Here is a 13,267-nt window from a genome sequence, read left to right as displayed (position 1 = left end):
CAAAGCCCAAGCTCTCTGTCATCACAGCTCTCGAGCGGGCGGTGCTCAGATGCGGCCAGCAGCTCCAGATAGAGGAACCACAGGCCTCCACCTCTGCAGCTGCGCCCTCCTTCCCGGGCATGGCCGCCCCAGAACCTCGCCGCCCGAGAATCAGGAACCTGCCAGTGGCCAGGGGCTTCAAGGAGGCCCTCCAGTCTTCCTGGCAGAACCACTCTGACCCAGACAAGCTGCACTTCGATATCAGCGTGTCCAGTAAGGAAGGACTGGGACTCAGCCTTCCTCCCATGGACTCAGTTCTGGCCACCAGTCTGGGGGGAATGAGCACAGGACGTGTCTCCCTCTCCTCCAGGCCCGCCTTCACACAGCCAAAGGAGAAGGCTGCCTCAGGGGCCACAGCGAGGTCCTACAAGGCGTTCGGCACGGTCGCCAGGAACCTCAACGCCAGCACGCTTCTCCAGGGTTCTCTGAGCTCGATGCTCCAGGACCTGAAACCAGCGCTGGGCGAGCACGCCGAGGAGATTGAGCTGGTGATGCAGCTGATCATTCAGCTCAACAAGCATTCCACTGAGTGGGCGGGGCGGGCCTTGGACCTCTGCGCCTGGCAAGAGCGCACCAGGTGGCTGGACCTCGTCCACTTCCCAGGCGAGGCAGGCCAGGAGGCCAGGAAGCAGCTTTTGGCCCTCGTCCTGGACCTAGACAACCTCTTCAAGGACGGGGCCAAATTCATAAAGGCTTTCACTGACGAGAGAAAGTCTACTCAGGAGGCTGCTTCTGGAGTCTTCGAACCTATCGCCTCCTCCTCCAGCTCCAGACCTCGTGGGGAGAGACCTGCTACAAGAGGTGGGCGCTCCTCCTCTCGCCAGTCCAGGTCAACTCGCCCCCCAGACACACCCTCATCGGGCACATCCAGGGAGAGGACACACGAGGAGGCCGGTGCTCGGCCTCGGACCTCTCGCACCAGCAGCACTACTGCCCGGGCACCACGTCGCAGCTCCAACCGCTCCCGTCGCGGGCAGGGGAAGTGACATTTGCCACTCTGTTCCTCCCAGTGCCAGGCAAGCACAGGAGGACACACAGCTTTGCCAACCGCTCCACTCAGAGCTGCTCGGTCAGCCTGGATTTACGCGGACCCCCGCGGGGAAGAGACAGGGACCCTTTTTGCACTTAGAGGACAGAGTCGTGGACCACCCCTCATCAGCCAAACAGCCAAAAATGTCGAACATTTCTGTGAGGTCTGCTATGCATATCCCTGTAATTGTGTCAATAAATTTGTTACAAGTTACAAAACCTTGTCTTTTCTCGACCCCGCACATGGACCAGGGAGGACGGGTGCCGTCTTTATGGCGGCCCCTCGTCCTCGGTGGTCCCCCTATGAGCCCACAGTGCTCGAGAAACCCGGTTCCCGGTTTCCCGAACACTTGTGGGACAAACCTACTGAATATATCCACACCAATGCAGGTATTAAATTCAGTGATGAAACCAGTGCCACCTTTGTCCGCCAGAGGGCGCCCAAGTTGCACCTTGGCACAAGGGTCACGCCGGTTTCACCATCCATATCTCCCATCCAGGAGAGGGCGCCAGAACGCCATTTTAGTGAAGGGGTCTCACAAGATGGCCGCGCGGGAGGTAAACAAAAGAACTACTACTGTAGTCCAGAGACTGACGTCAGGGTTGCACCACGTGCAGAGTCACGTGACTTCCCCGAATCTCCCAGTCAGTCAGATAATGCCTTCTCTGTCTCTGGCGGGCACCTCACGTATGGTCCCGCCAGTACGATCGGCTACGTCACCGGTTTCCATGACAACGACCTGTCAGTTGGGACGAGTGACACAATCAACCCCCCACAACCCCCTAGCTCGATGTTTAACGCAATGGAAAGCTTGCCACCCGTCTCCTTGGGTTCTACGCACCATACAGAAAGGGTACAAATTGCAGTTTTCCGCGAAACCCCCTATGAGCGACAGAGTGGTTTTCTCAAGCGCAAAAGGCGCAGCGGCGATAACGTTACGAGAGGAGGTTCTCTCCCTCGTAAACAAAGGCGCCATAAGGGAACTATCTCCCGACCAGAAACGCCTGGGTTTTTACTCAAAATATTTCCTGGTCAAGAAAAAGGGGGGGGGGTGTACGACCCATACTGGATCTGAGAGGTCTCAACAAATTTCTAACGAAATTCAAGTTTCGCATGCTGACAACCACAACGCTTTTACGCACGGTGCGCCAGGGCGACTGGTGGACCAGCATAGACCTGAAGGACGCGTATTTTCACATTCCCATTTACCCACCGCACAGGAAATTTCTGCGCTTCGGGTTCGAGGGGCGGGTGTACGAATACATGGTCCTCCCGTTCGGAATGTCCCTGAGCCCCCGTGTTTTCGTGAAGTGCACGCAGGCGGCCATAGCTCCTTTGAGGAAGCAGGGAATACGCTTGGCGACGTATATCGACGATTGGCTCCTGGCGGGGAGCTCCAGCCAGGAGGTGACGAGACACACGGAGATAGCTATCTCCCATCTGACGTCGCTGGGTTTCACCATCAACTTTCAGAAGAGCGTGCTGACTCCATGTCAACAAACCTCTTTCATAGGGATTGCACTGGATTCGAACACGCTGATGGCACGTCTATCCAGGGAGAGGATAGACAGTTTTCTAGCCTGTGTGAGGTCTTTTCGAGTAGGGAGGAAAATCACGTACAGGCTGTGCTTGCAGGCGGCGGGGCTCATGGCTTCAGCAATACACCTGGTCCGCCTGGGCAGACTATTTATGAGACCTTTTCAGCGGTGGGTGCGGGATCTCAACATTCCACCTACCATGGGGTCTCGGAAGGTTCTAGTGTCTCCACGTTGTATGGAAGCACTCGAACCATGGTCACGCGCACCTTTTCTGTCAGAAGGTGTCAGAGTAGGTGCTGTGATCTCACGGAAGGTTGTCACGACCGATGCAAGCATGTCGGGTTGGGGCGCCGTCCACGAGGGTCGTGCAGCCAGGGGAGTGTGGGACCACAATCTGAGACTGGCCCACATCAACTACCTGGAGCTGATGGCGGTGTTTCTCGCGCTCAAGCGGTTCGAGGCGCGCATCAGCGGTTGCCATGTCCTGGTCAGGACGGACAACACGACGACCATGTGCTACGTCAACAAACAGGGAGGCCTGGGCTCCAGAGTGTTGGACAACCTGGCCCGAGAGCTGACGATGTGGTGCGACTCACGCCTACTGTCGGTTTGTGCGGTCCACGTCCCGGGCCTCCAGAACGGCGGGGCGGACCTGCTGTCCAGAGGCGAGCTTCGGTATTCGGATTGGTCACTCAATCCGAAGACAGCGCGCCAGATTTGGACCAGGTTCGGCCGGCCACAGATCGACTTATTTGCCTCAGCAGAGAACGCGAAGTGCTCTCGCTTTTTCTCGGTGAGGACAGCGGACCTCTCGTTGGGACTGGACGCGTTTGCTCACAGCTGGCCGAGGGAACTGCTGTATGCATTCCCGCCGCTGGAGTTGATCCGCCCAACTTTGGAGAGAGTCAGGCTCCAAGGCCTGACTGTACTGCTGGTGGCTCCAGCGTGGGGCGTGTGGAGATCGGAGATAGCTCCTCTACTCTACGCCGAACCCTGGTCCCTCCCTCCAATCACGGACCTGGTGATGCAGGCAGGGACCGAGATCAACCACCCCAGCCCCAGGGACCTAGACCTGTGGGTCTGGCCCGTGAGAGGGCCAACCTAGATTCGTAAGGCCTGCCCCCTGACGTAGTAGCTACGATTCAGGGAGCCAGGGCCGGATCCACGAGGGCTGCCTATGACATCAAATGGAATGTTTTTGTGTCATGGTGCCAGTTACAGTCACCGGTGGTGGTGGCCTTCCAGGCGCCGGTGCGCAGCGTCCTTATTTTCCTGCAGAGCAGGTTAAATCAGGGCTTGACCTTCTCGACGGTCAAAGTGTACTTGGCGGCCATCGCCGCCTGCCATGAAGGTTTCGAAGGTTACGGAACGGTTGGCAAGCACCCTCTGGTGCGGCGGTTCATGGGTGGCGCCAGACGGGCCAGGCCGACTAACAGGCCTCTGTTTCCGGCCTGGGATCTGGCAGTGGTGTTGAATGCACTCTGTCTTCCTCCTTTTGAACCCCTTGAGACGGTGAGCCTCAGGCTAGTTAGCCTGAAGACGGTCCTGTTGGTGGCAGTGGCGTACCCACCATAGAGGCAGGGCAGGCGGCCGCCTGCCCAACTAAAATCTAGCCTCCCCTAGAAAATAAAGTAAAAGACTGAAAAACAGGCAGTGAAAAAAATCCAAAGAGAATAGTGGCCGTCGGACCTCGTCCATTCACGCGGGCAGGCAGCTAATCACTACCGTATCCAAACAGCAGAGCGCCGTCGCCTATACTATAGTGATGCAAATGTTTGCCTTTATCTTCATGGGGTGCCAGGAGTGCCAGGTGTGGGGGTCTCTGGGCCATTCACCTGTACTCACCAGGCATAAAAGGGGCTCTGAGTATGAGAGCAGCTTGAACCATTAAACTACAACATGAAGAGACCACTGCTGAATAATTTATTGATTGATTATACTGGCATATTGTTTTTATTAACGTTTTTCAGTTTTGTAGTCAGTGTTGCGTTGTTAAATTTTGTCCCCCGAGATTTTTTCCCCGAGTACCCCCCCGCCCCTCCGGAGGGGGGGGGGGGGGGGGGGTAGAGAAAAAAAATTCGCCTGCCCTAAATGTAATTTCTGGGAACGCCACTGGTTGGTGGCCCTGTCTACGGCTAAGCGGGTCAGTGACCTGCATGCACTCTCGGTGAGTTCGGAGTGCTTGAGGTTCTCGGGTGACGGCAGGAGGGTTCTGCTGAAACCGAACCTGGCATTCGTTACCAAGACCGGAGTGGTAGCACCGGCTCCGGTCGAGTTGGTGGCGTTTCATCCACCCCCTTTCGCTTCGGCGGAGGATGAACGGTTGCATTGTCTCTGTCCAGTGCGGGCCCTGAGGCTCTACTGTCAGATGACTAGGGTCAGTAGGTCATCAACACAATTGTTTGTCTCCTACGGCCGAGGTGACCAGCGGAAAGCGATCGCTAAGCCGACGCTTTCTAGGTGGATAGTTGAAGCCATACAGCTCGCCTATGCTAGCAGTGGGGCCCCAGTACCTGTTGGACTGAGGGCACACTCGACTAGGGGATTGGCTGCGTCCTGGGCCCTCTCTAGGGGGGCTTCGGTCCAGGAGATTTGCACGGCCGCTAATTGGTCGTCTCCTTCGACCTTTGCAGCTTTCTACAGCCTGGACGTGGCGGCTTCCTCTGTGGCGCACGCAGTCCTGGGCGTGGCAGCCTCATCTACTTGAGGTGCCTTTCTCCTCCTGATGTGATCCCGTGGGGCTGACGATCTGTTGGTCCTCGGGAGCAGGGGGCCCTGTTCCCTTATTGTGAGGTTAGTAGGTGACGGACCTTGTCTTCTATTAGCTGAATGAGGCAGACTTCGGTCTGTCAGGGTCTCTTCTATCTCATTCCTTGTGCCGCGTCCAGGCCCGGTGGGTCTGGACGCCCCGGTGGCTGGGGCCCCGCTGTGTGCGGGCCCCTGGGCCGGATGGGGCATGTGCGGTTTTTCAGGGATTGAGTGTTTTTAACGCTTCCGGGGGGTTTATAGATCCCATAGTGAGTGCCTCACGACTCAAAACGACAAAGAACTAGAGGTTACGTAGGTAACCCCGGTTCTTTTAGTTTAGGAGTGAGGCACTCACCAAACACCCCGTTGTTTCGCCTCTGCGAACAGAGGACCTGTGGTAAGAGGAAGTACTACGTCACGACCGGCCCTTATATGTCCTTCCGGAAAGGGGAAGGGACAGGCGGTCACGTGACATACCCTCTAGCCCAATGAAATGGGCCCCGGGAGCGTATTGTGTAGCTCTGTTGCATCGCCAGATGGCGCTGTTTCCCATAGTGAGTGCCTCACTCCTAAGCTAAAAGAACCGGGGTTACCTACGTAACCTCTAGTTTTTCCAGTGCGTTGTAGGTCTCGAGCGCTCTCCAGCGGTGAAAAATGGCGGACGAAATCATTGCAAAATGTACTGTTTGCGGCTTGTATGGTCCTTTGAGCACAATTATACAGCACGCACAAAAGTGTCACCAACAAACAGAAGGTAAGCAAGCTAATGTTATGAATTAAATTACCGTTAAACTTTGGCAACGTTAGCGAGTATTTACTGTCAATAGAACTGTTGTAAGAGAAAGCTAGCTATGGCAAGTTTTTAGTACATCACCATACAAGTGTCTATTTACCTGGGCTCATGTTTGTACATTGTTTATTCAGGCCACGGGCCCCGTTTGAAATATTGTGCTAGGACCCCCATAAAAGAATATTATCGTTGTCTATAGGCCTACTGTAGGTGGGGACATAACAGTGGAGAGAGTGAAACCTATAATGTGTCATTCTTATACATTCTCACTGGGCTAACTTCTAGCTGGTGAAATTAAACTGTTCTTCATTTTACTGGGAACCCCCCAAAGACCCCTGGGGGTCCCTGGACCCCACTTTGAGAACCACTGCTATTATAATAGTTTATAACTCAATAACGTTACAGCTAGTCGTCCTGCTGGAACACTTTGGTTCAGTTTGACTATTCTAAACATGCACTCTAACCCCAATTACCCTTAATAATTATCATTTTTATGATTGTATTCATTCATTTAGAGCCAGGAGGATCACAGTCCACTGAGTCCAGCACTGAGCCCTCAGTACAGTCCAGTCAGCAGCACTCAGCTGAGGTCGAGGATGACAAGACTGGATTTGTCTGGGGGCAAGCTCCTATCCTGCTCCTCATTGCTCTCTATGAAGAGCATAGAGAGAACTTCAGCTCATCCAGAATGACAAAAAAAGGCTTGGGAGTTGTTAGCCAGGGAAATGGCCGGCAAAGGCTATGAGCTGACAGGGACACAATGCAGTAACAAGTGGAAAGGGATGCTGAAGGTGTATAAAGAGACATTGGCACATAATAAGCGCTCTGGTGCTGGCAGGGCTACATGCCCATATTATGCTCCTCTCGATGCCCTGCTGCACAAATTCCCCAACATCAATCCCCTGTCAACAGCCAGTAGCTCAAGTGGCTTTAAGCCACCAGCCACCATCCCTAGACCTCTGCCCAACTCTCCTTCCAGTTCCAACACCACCCTACCACCATCCACCACCACTGTCCTACCTTCACCCTCTACCATCCCACCACCACCAGGACCAGATGAGCAAGAGAGACACAAAAAACGAAAATGTAAAAGAAAAAATATAGAGGAGCCGACTTGGGTACAAGAGTACAGAATGGAATCAAAGGAAAGAGAGGCAGCTACACAGAGGAGGGCAGAAGAGGCAGCAGAGCGCCACATAGAGAAAATGGGCTTGTTGAGACAAATACTAGAACAGCAGAACCACATTTTAGAATATCTAAAAAAGTGAGAATGGTCATAAGAGAGAAGAGGAAGAGAGCGCTTATACTTTACACACACACACACACACACACACACACACACACACACACACACACACACACACACACACACACACACACACACACACACACACACACACACACACACACACACACACACACACAGCATTTTAAACCTGGGTTACAGGGGTCTCTGACATATCTTTTCAAATGGGGGTCCGCAGGCTAATATGTGTCTATTTGCAGGTCCTTGACATGAAAAGGTTTGAGAACCAGTGCTTTACACAACATTAAGAACATTAAGACAGTAAATCACATTATAAAATGACATATTAAGGACCTGTTAGGATGCTGAATGTTGTGCGTGTCACCCTGAAGTGCTCCCTGAAAGCGTCGTCCAGGTACAGCGGTACGGTCTTCTCTGCATAATCACGGATCTTTACTCTTGCTTGTAGTTGGCGTTGTACAGGGTCTGCCAATCCTGCCATCATTTGCAGGAGATGTCGGTCCATCCTCAAATCCTGGTCCTACAGAGAAAATTGCATAATCTTATATCTTATAGCCAGATTCAATGTATTTGTCACTCACTCATACACGTGTATGCAGTGAAAATATTGGTGGGTGGGTGGGTGTTTGTGTGTGTGTGTGTGTGTGTGTGTGTGTGTGTGTGTGTGTGTGTGTGTGTGTGTGTGTGTGTGTGTGTGTGTGTGTGTTATGCTCTGAAGACTGCAGTGGTGGAAAGTAACTAAGTACATGTACTCAAGTACTGCACTTAAGTAAACTTTTGAGGCTTTTGTACTTTACTGTATTTCCAATGTCCAATACTTTTACTTCTACTACAGTCCATCTCATATGCAAATATTGTACTTTTACTCCATTACTATTATTTGACCACTTAGTTACTAGTTACTTTGCAGATTTAGCTTACAAAACATACACAACTTCAGCCCTTAAACTTTGGCTATTTAAAAATAGCCGATCTACAAGCTCAGCATGTAGATCTGCTTTTTTCAAAGGATTTTTGTGATTTTATACATTTCAAAACGTAGTACTTTAAGTACATTTTGATACCAATACGTTTGTACTTTTACTCAAGTAGGCTACATTTACTTGTAACAGAGTAATTGCAGTAGAGAGTAAAACAAATGGAGTACTTTCTCCACCACTGGCAGACTGTGCCAACAACATCTGTGGGAACGCTGAGATTAGCCCCGGGCTAAGGCTAACTATCTCCCCGTATAAACACAGTTGATTTTCATACTTCATGGCCGTGTTAAATGTAAAGTGTTACTTACATTCTCAACTTCACTGTCATCCTCGTCGCTGTCAATTAGACTTTCGATAACTGCTGCGTTTGTCACCAGGGAAATGATGCTTATGTTTTTTGCGCCGCGTTCTGCCATGTTGCTTTTCAGATAAACTTTTTGTTTACCTTCAGGCTGAAAAGCGCACCGCTGCCCTACTGGTCGTTCGTACTCTCTAATAGTCCTTGGGCCAGACGAGATATCGCTACCAAAAAGTTGGCAAAACCTTACCTATACTAAATTGTTTTTTGGGCCAATATAAGTAAATAAAAATATGATAGACTTTCCATAGGAGCAGCTTTTTATATTTTTTGACATGTTGTTATTTTTCTCTATAGGCGGATTTTCATTCATAGCCAACAACATATTAAAAGTTATATAACACACTTTTTGGACATGACACTGCTCCTTTTTTTATAAATTAAACAAACCTGTGTCCAATTAAAGTAGTTGATGAAGTGGGTGTGGCCTATTTGGTGGTGGAGCAGTTTTTTCAGGAATCAAAGCTGAAGTAGTAGAGGCCCTAGGAGGGGTCCACGCGCGACTGCTTATTTTTTTTTCTAGTTTTGATTTTTGGCATCCATAGGACCTCTAATATTGGGATTTTGATGATCCCAAGAAAAAAAGTGGTCCCAAGTGTGTTTTTTTCAATGTTTTATTAACCCTATGAGACCTGCGGGATGGCTGGCTGGAACGCCGGCGAGACTGTCTTTCGGAGACTGTGGAACACTCAAATTTAGACGTAGCCCAAAGATAGAGATACCATTTGATTCCAGACAACCTCAGGTTTCCAATGGGACCAACCTTGTCATGCTACCTTGTCGGGAAGGGGGCTAAATACCTAATGATTAAAAGTTAAGACAACATTTTGGCGAGGGAAAAACGACCATCACCATTTTCCAAATGGTCCCTTGAGCTGTCACCTCAATATATGTGAATGAAAATGGGTTACATGGATACCTACAAGCCGCTCCTGTACAGACATGCCAAATGTATGCCTATCTCATGCAGTTCTGGGCAAGAACCATGCAGTGTTTTGCATGCAGTACAAATATGTAATTTCTGCCTATTGTAAAAAGGAGACCACTTCTAGGAGAGGAGACTGCATCTATAGCTGTATGAGACCACTGTACTGTATCTAGAAACCACTGTACTGTATCTAGACCACCCCACTGTATCTATTGCTATATGAGACCACTTTAATGTATCTAGAGACCACTGTATTGTATATATACCACCGCACCGTATCTATTGCTATATGAGACCACTTTACTGTATCTAGAGACCACTGTATTGTATATATACCACTGTACTGCATCTATTGCTACATGAGACCACTGTACTGCATATATGAGACCACTGTATTGCATCTAGACCACTGTGCTGCATCTATATCCCACTGTACTGAATCTATAAACCACTGTGCTGCATCCAATCCCACTGTACTGAATCTATAAACTACTGTACTGCATGTATAGACCATTGTACTGCATTTATAGACCACATACATTGACCACTGTACTGTATCTATAGACCACTATACTGCATCTCAACTCAACACAGCTTTAAACATGTATATATAAAGCACATTTAACATGACTATGTCGCCACAAAGGCTCGGTAGATGCAGTACAGTGATCTACAGATGCACTAGAGTGATCTACAGATGCAGTAGAGTGGTCTAAAGATGCACTACAGTGGTCTACAGATGCAGTAGAGTGGTCTACAGATGCAGTAGAGGGGTCTACAGATGCACTAGAGTGGTCTACAGATGCACTAGAGTGGTCTACAGATGCAGTAGAGGGGTCTACAGATGCACTACAGTGGTCTACAGATGCAGTAGAGGGGTCTACAGGTGCAGTAGAGTGGTCTACAGATGCACTACAGTGGTCTACAGATGCAGTAGAGTGGTCTACAGATGCAGTAGAGGGGTCTACAGATGCAGTAGAGTGGTCTACAGATGCAGTAGAGGGGTCTACAGATGCACTACAGTGGTCTACAGATGCAGTAGAGTGGTCTACAGATGCAGTAGAGGGGTCTACAGATGCACTAGAGTGGTCTACAGATGCAGTAGAGGGGTCTACAGATGCACTACAGTGGTCTACAGATGCAGTAGAGTGGTCTACAGATGCAGTAGAGGGGTCTACAGATGCACTACAGTGGTCTACAGATGCAGTAGAGTGGTCTACAGATGCAGTAGAGGGGTCTACAGATGCAGTAGAGTGGTCTACAGATGCACTACAGTGGTCTACAGATGCAGTAGAGTGGTCTACAGATGCAGTAGAGGGGTCTACAGATGCACTAGAGTGGTCTACAGATGCAGTAGAGGGGTCTACAGATGCACTACAGTGGTCTACAGATACAGTAGAGTGGTCTACAGATGCAGTAGAGGGGTCTACAGATGCAGTAGAGTGGTCTACAGATGCAGTAGAGGGGTCTACAGATGCAGTAGAGTGGTCTACAGATGCAGTAGAGGGGTCTACAGATGCAGTAGAGTGGTCTACAGATGCACTACAGTGGTCTACAGATGCAGTATAGGGGTCTACAGATGCAGTATAGGGGTCTACAGATGCAGTAGAGGGGTCTACAGATGCAGTATAGGGGTCTACAGATGCAGTAGAGGGGTCTACAGATGCAGTATAGTGGTCTACAGATGCAGTAGAGTGGTCTACAGATGCACTAGAGTGGTCTACAGATGCACTAGAGTGGTCTACAGATGCAGTAGAGGGGTCTACAGATGCAGTATCAGTGTCCAGAGATGTCTACAGATCAAGACAGTAGTCTACAGACATACTAGAGGGGTCTACAGATCACGACAGGGGTCTACAGATGCACTACCTGGTCTACACAGATGCACTACAGTGGTCGATCGATACAGTACAGCAGTCTATAGATACAGTAGCTAGTCTATAGATGCAGTACAGTGGTCTTTAGATGCAGTACAATGGTCTATATATGCAGTACAGTGGTTTATAGATTCAGTACAGTGGGATCTTGCCCAGAACTGCATGACCATCTTGGATGGCATCTTGAAAATTATGCCTTTCTGCTAAGTATATTTTCCTGGATATTTGGGATGTTCTCAAGCATGCCTAAAGGTACCAGAATCTATTGAAAACCCTTTTCTATCAATGTTTAGGGAGGTTTAGTGGTACTCTTTCTTATATGCCTATTGACCGGTCTATTTCTCATAAAAAGTGCTTGTTTAAGATAAGGCTGAAAATTACCACCCCAGAATGAAATACTATGGGTAAATTATACATTTCCTGAATCCTTAGGGTCATGTCAGTATTCCAGTTGTTGTGTTTTGTGTCTCTGATGTTTCTTGATGCCACAGAACTAAAAGAAAATATATGGTTTAGGCGGAAATTGTGAGAAAAAAAAGGTTATTAAAGGTTTGAAGAGCTCCAGTGACCACTGTACTTATCATACATAGTCACCAAAGGGCTCGAATGAAAGCTCAAAGTGTCCCCTTAAAAATGATACCAAACATAAAATATAAAACATTGTAATATGCCCTGAACGTGAGCCAATACCAAGATATGCACATGTGTCTAAAATGCCATTTTTCAATGGGGGGTGGTAACTTTAGCAGCTGATAACCCCAATTTAGCTGGGCCTCAGGAAGGTCTATCATACAAAAATAATATCTAGGGATGTATAGGAATAAAAAAATCCCAACTAGAATTTGCCATCCCAGGTGGTAGCGATATGTGAGATTTTGGGGTTTGGCCCAAGGACTATAATAGATGGCACTGGTATATCCGAACGCACCCTATGTGTCCCTTTTATGCCCATATATGGAGATCCCTGACATCATAAACTGGGGTGCATTTCGCCTTTCCGACGTTGACTAACCCTATACCTAACCCTAACCCTAACCTTAACCGCACGCGGAAGCCACTAGTCGGAGTGGTGAGATGTCGGAATGGAAGGAGCACCCCCATAAACTGGCCTCCAAGTACTATGATAACGAGTATTGCATCAAGTAGAAAAACATTCAATTTTTCATTTTAAGTTATGTTTACCTACGTCTCTGTGTTTACCTATATCACTCACTCACTCACTCACTCACACACACACACACACACACACACGCACACACGCACACACACACGCACGCACGCGCGCGCGCAGTCAGATTCCTATCAATTTTCAATTCAATTCAATTCAATTCAATATCATGGGCCATGATCGTTATATTATACCTCTATGGCCAAGATAGGTCATGGCGGTTGTTATTTGGTGCCATCTAGTGGTATACTAGATATTGAATTGGATGATATCACAGACTAATGCCGTCAGATGTAGACATAGGTTTGGCCACCTTGTTCAGATCGAATTCACTCATACAAAATTCCCTGCTTATATGACTGTTAAGTGTCTGTTACCGGACTGGAAATCTAATCGAATGTTGTTTCCCTTTGTGCATCATCTACCAAGAAAAAGTTAGTATAGTTTAATGGGGTATGCATGAGTCCAGGCATATGTGGGCTACTGTAAAGCAAATTCAACTTGTGTGGAAAAACAACTTTCCTCAGTTTTCCCGCACATAACA

Source organism: Gymnoscopelus microlampas (genome assembly GCF_963454915.1).
Source record: "Gymnoscopelus microlampas genome assembly, chromosome: 3".
NCBI classification, from domain to species: Eukaryota; Metazoa; Chordata; class Actinopteri; order Myctophiformes; family Myctophidae; genus Gymnoscopelus; species Gymnoscopelus microlampas.
Note: the sequence above shows the minus strand (reverse complement) of the source record.